Consider the following 5,966-nt stretch of genomic DNA (forward strand, 5'->3'; position numbering starts at 1 on the left):
AGGAGCTGGGCCGGAATGTACCATTCACGTGTTATTCACTTTACACGGGGGGTGAATTTCTGATCGACTCTTTTTAGAGAGATTGTTTTGGACCAAAGTGTGTACCGATTTGCTTTTGGTGTTTTCAAGTACACGTTAAATTACAAAAATGAACACGAATTAAGCAATAAATTGGTGATATTGTCAATAAATTACGCACTGATCATTTCCAGACACCCTTATATGGTCGATGGATTGCAGTTTATGTTATGTAAACAAAGAGTACAATCTGGAGATTCTTGAAGAGATCTAATATCCAAGTGCTATTCTCGTATGCAGTTAAACGTTTCCCACGTAATATTGGTATGTCCTTTTAAACATTGAGTATCCTTCATAAAATAGTGTTTTACTTTACCATTACAGCAAAGCCCACTGAAAATGCACATTTTTGTAATTACTTCCATATTTAGCAACATGTTATTGAAAGTTTTGTAGTAGGCTATCTGTGATTGCTGCTTTGTAAAGTAGCATTGGCGTGTCAGAGCCTACTAGATGCAGGGACATATTGTTATTAAGTAAACCATATCATGTTATTAACCCCCCATACATACAATGAATTTGATGATTAATTCAAGATAATGACATCACTTCTTAGCTCTGAGTGACCTCCAGTGTGTCGGTCCTCTTTTAATATCTCTCATGACTCGTTGTCACGCCTTTCTGATGAATGGGCTACTTAAAACTTTTGTCGGGAAGTCTCATCTAAAGTTTATGGCCCCACCTTGTTTTCCCAAGAATCTGCATGGCTGGAGGTGCCATTTAGCCTTCAAAACCCCTCAACACCCTTCCCCCAATTTTTGCCTTCCCTTTGAACTGGGGTTCAGTTTCAAATATAGAAGGGGTTTTACAGGTTCCTTCGTCTCCACCCTCTATGTGTTCAAACTTTAACCACTTCACATTGTATTATCCAGGTTGGAGCCAGTTGTTCATTAACTGTATCAAGGGCTTCAGCGTCTTGTAGAAGGTTGAATATGCTTGAAGACCTTTTACTGCAGGCCTCAGGGCTGACCACAAAGCTGTACAATGTGTATTTACAGCTCTTTTGTTTCTTTCATCCACTGGGCATTGTCTGTGAAAGAGTGCTCTACTGTCTTTTTCTGTCTGCCTACTTGGCCTCCCACATACACGGACAAAGCGTGTGTGTGTGTGTGTGTGGTGATCAAAGCTCTCGCACATACCACACTGATGGAGAGCAGATGCAGGGAGGGGACTCGCTTTGCTGAATCTGCGCTGGCGTAGTGTTAGTGCAAACTGAGCTCAGTCAGGAGGAGGAGCCAAATGTTACCAGGCACTCATGGTCGCTATAGGCCGAGCACAACCAGCTACATTGCGTAATTGAGTGTGAGCAATGATGACATGGTAACATGCTGTTTGGAAGGCCTCGCCCGTCAGATTTTTGGAAGGGGGTCAGTAAGCGTCACCTCAAGCAAAATTTACCCCAGTTGGGATGAGTGAAGTAGCACAAATGTGAGAAAACTCTTTGTAATTCTGCCATCTTAAAGGCTCATTTTGCAACTACATGTAATGAAAACAACAGATTTGGTGGGCACAATGGAATGTTTAAATGCACAATCAGTGGAAGATCCAGAGGCACCAGTTCCTTCGAGACTTTTCCAAAAAGGCAAAAGACAGATCTACAATCAGCTGACTGCAGCATGACAGTTTGAGAGAATGTAAGGAATGTGCTGATCCCATGTTGCGTGCGCCCCGGGCCACCCACCCAGGCCAGTCAACACAACAGTACTGTTGTTGGAACAGTTTTTTTTAACGGGCTTGTTACTTAAAAAACTGGAAGTGCAGAAGACAAATGGAAACATTCCAAAGAAAAAAAAACATTCATGGCTCAATCAAAGGTGGAACACCCATTGAGGAGCAACACTGCTCCTTTACTATTTGTTCTCATCCTTTTGTATTTACAACCCCAATTCCAATTAAGTTGGGACGTTGTGTTAAACATAAATAAAAACAGAATACAATGATTTGGAAATCATTTTCAACCTATGTTTAATTGAATACACTACACGGACGAGATATTTAATGTTCAAACTGATAAACTTGATTGTTTTTAGCAAATAATTATAAACTTGTAATTATATGGCTGCAACACATTCCAAAAAAAGCTCAGACAGGTGGCAAAAAAAGACTGAGAAAGTTGAGGAATGCTCATCAAGCACCTGTTTGGAACATCCCACAGGTGAACAAGCTAATTGGGAACAGGTGGGTGCCATGATTGGGTATAAAAGGAGCTTCCCTGAATTGTTCAGTAATTCACAAGCAAAGATGGGGCGAGGTTCACCTCTTTGTGAAAAAGTATACATGAGAAAATAGTCGAACAATTTAAGGCCAATGTTCCTCAATGTACAATTGCAAGGAATTTAGGGATTTCATCATCTACGGTCCATAGATCATCATCAAAAGGTTCAGAGAATCTGGAGAAATCACTACATGTAAGCGGCAAGGCCGAAAACCAACATTGAATGCCTGTGACCTTTGATTCCTCAGGCGGCACTGCATCAAAAACCGACATCCATGTGTAAAGGATATCACTGCATGGGCTCAGGAACACTTCAGAAAACCAATGTCAGTAAATACAGTTCGGTGCTACATCCGTAAGTGCAACTTGAAACTCTACTATGCAAAACAAAAGCCATTTATCAACAACACCCAGAAACGCCGCCGGCTTCTCTGGGCCCGAGCTCATCTAAGATGGACTGATGCAAAGTGGAAAAGTGTTCTGTGGTCCCACAGGTCCACATTTCAAATTGTTTTTGGAAATTGTGGACGTCGTGTCCTCCGGGCCAAAGAGGAAAAGAACCACCCGGACTGTTACGGACGCAAAGTTAAAAAAAAGCAGCATCTGTGATGGTATGGGGCTGTGTTATTGCCAATGGCATGGGTAACTTACACATCTGTGAAGGCACCATTAATGCTGGAAGGTACATACAGGTTTTGGATAAACATATGCTGCCATCCAAGTAACATCTTTTTCATGGACACCCCTGCTTATTTCAGCAAGACAATGCCAAACCACATTCTGCATGTGTTACAAGAGCATGGCTTAGTAGTAAAAGAGTGTGGTTACTAGACTGGCCTGCCTGCAGTCCAGATCTGTTTCCCATTAAAAATGTGTGGCGCATTATGAAGCGTAAAATACGACAACGGAGACCCCGGACTGTTGAACAGCTGAAGCTGTACATCAAGCAAGAATGGGAAAGAATTCCACCTACAAAGCTTCAACAATTAGTGTCCTCAGTTCCCGAACGTTTATTGAATGTTGTTAAAAGGTGATGTAACACAGTGGTAAACATGACCCTATCCCAGCTTTTTTGGAACATGTTGCAGCCATAAAATTGAATGATTATTTGCTAAAAACAAAATATCAGTTTGAACATTAAATATTGTGTCTTTGTAGTGTATTCAATTAAATATAGGTTGAACATGATTTGCAAATCATTGTATTCTGTTTTTGTTTAACACAACGTCCCAACTTAATTGGAATTGGGGTTGTAGATTACACACAATTTACAGCACATCATGTAGTGACTCACACTTATCGTAAGCTTTCAAGTAAAGTTTCCTGCCCTCAGTCTCCTAACACCCTTTCACTTATGTACAGGAAGTCCTCGAGTTACGACGTACTCGACCTACGACGTTTCGACGACCGTGCCTCGTCCGCTATTTTGTCCCCAGCACCATAGTGTTTCTGCTTAGCTAGTGCAAAGTGCTTGTCTGTGTTTGTGCGCCGGGAATATCTTTGCCTTTTTCGCCCTCCATTTTTCACACTCTCAGCAGTAATGGTAAGTACAGCATCTTTTTTATTTTATTTTAATGTATTTTAGTTTCTTTATACGAAGTGTTAACCTTTCCTGCTACGGTCACCCGACCGTGGTCGGGTGACGCCTTCTCCGGGACCGAGGTTGTCCTCCTCGGGGTTAACTCCCTTCTCTCGTTGCACAGCTGTGCTGGTTGGCGGCAACAATAAAGGCACGAAACACCGATTTGCTGCTTTAATGGCTTTATTAGCTCCTTTGCACATTCAACGTCAACGGGTTCTCCGCTAATCTTCCCCGGTCGCCGTCACTACATTTGCCACTGTACACACAAGCACCTGCGCGCACTCCTTCCTCCTTCAGTCCCGCAGTACGACGCCTGCGCAGTCCCGTCTCACCCACACATCGACGCACATGCCCACACACACAGAGCTTGCTGTCACAATCACGTGTGATAATACCTGTAATAGAAGTATTTCGACGTAAATTTCGACTTTAACGGTGAAATCCGACCTACGCGGAAATTCGAGTTACGTCTCCGTCGTAGGAACGGAACTCGTTCGTAAATCGAGGACTTCCTGTACTATAATTTTCGAAAGCTTCATTCTCACATTTGGGCAGCACAGTAACCTAATGGTTATAAGTCTGCCTCACAGTCAAGAGGGCCCAGGTTTGAATCTCAGCTCCAAAAATTACTATTTGCAAGAGATTTCTCTGGGTACTCCTGCTTCCTCCCACATTCTCAAAAACATACATGTTAGGATTGGCTGGCAACCAGTCAAGGTGTACTCTGTCTCTTGCCCAAAAGTCAGCTGGCATAGGTTCCAGTTTTGCCATGATCTTAATGACTAGTCTTACAGAAAATTAATGGATGGGGCATGGTGTAGTGGTTAACACGTCTAGGTTCATATATCAGCTTCTCATGTAGTGTTTGGCGGCACACCGTCTGGTTAGAGCGTCCGCCTCACAGTTCTGAGGACCGGGGTTCAATCCCCGGCCCCGCCTGTGTGGAGTTTGCATGTTCTCCCCGTGCCTGTGTGGGTTTTCTCCGGGCACTCCGGTTTCCTCCCACATCCCAAAAACATGCGTGGTAGCTTAATTGACAACTCTGAATTGCCCGTAGGTGTGAATGCAAGTGCAAATGGTTGTTTGTTCGTATGTGCCCTGCGATTGGCTGGCAACTAGTACAGGGTGTGCCCGCCTCCTGCCCGATGATAGCTGGGATAGGCTCCAGCACGCCCACGACCCTAGTGAGGAGAAGCGGCTCAGAAAATGGATGGATGGATGTGGTGTTTGCAAGTTCTCCCCATGCTTGCGTGGGGTTTTCGCCATTCCAAAAATGTCTCTTGATTTAAGACTAAATTGTTTATAGGTGAGTGTGAATGGTTGTATGTCTGTGTCCTGCGATTGGCTGGTGACCAGTCCAGGGTGTACCCCGCCATTAAAAATGGATGTCCTGACATTTTTAGTAGGTGGAACAACTCACTTTCATCTTGTCTAAAAATTGACCGACAAATAAAATCTCACTTATGTTAAGTCAGACATAATACTCAGCATGATAGCTAAAGTTTTTAAATCTTAAATGTGGTGACCCCTTGTGGCAGGGAATACAAGGTGCAATGAGAGAAATGCACCAAAACAGCATATTTTATCAAGCATCCCTTTTATTAACATCACCTGTTAAAAAAAGAACAAACTCTTCAGTGTTAATGAACTTGGCAACAATATAGCAAGTGTCGATTACCGATGATTTGGGACAGTCTTTCCTAGAGTCCTTACAATTAAAACCTGTACACTGTTGACCTTGTCTTCTCTTTCCACGCTAGAGTGTCTCCTGCATCACCCTAACACTCATGCAGTGACTGATATGCTTCTTAATCTCCCTCCAAATGAGTTAAGACTCGCATAGAGATGCATTTATATATTCATGAGCGTCGAATGATACAGAGCCGATGGGTAGGAAAACAGATTGTGACATAACGCAGTACATTAAAAAAAATTTAATTTAAGAAATAAAAAGACTGAAAAAAACTGCTTAGCGCAGTTGGGGTTTCTTTAACAGTGCCCTGTTTATGTGTGTGTGACATGTAACTAATGCAGTATTAAAAAATATTGAATTGAAACCATACAGACTTGAGTCGATTATGCTCGATGTAG

This window comes from Phycodurus eques, chromosome 14, assembly GCF_024500275.1.
Source record: "Phycodurus eques isolate BA_2022a chromosome 14, UOR_Pequ_1.1, whole genome shotgun sequence".
Taxonomy (NCBI): Eukaryota; Metazoa; Chordata; class Actinopteri; order Syngnathiformes; family Syngnathidae; genus Phycodurus; species Phycodurus eques.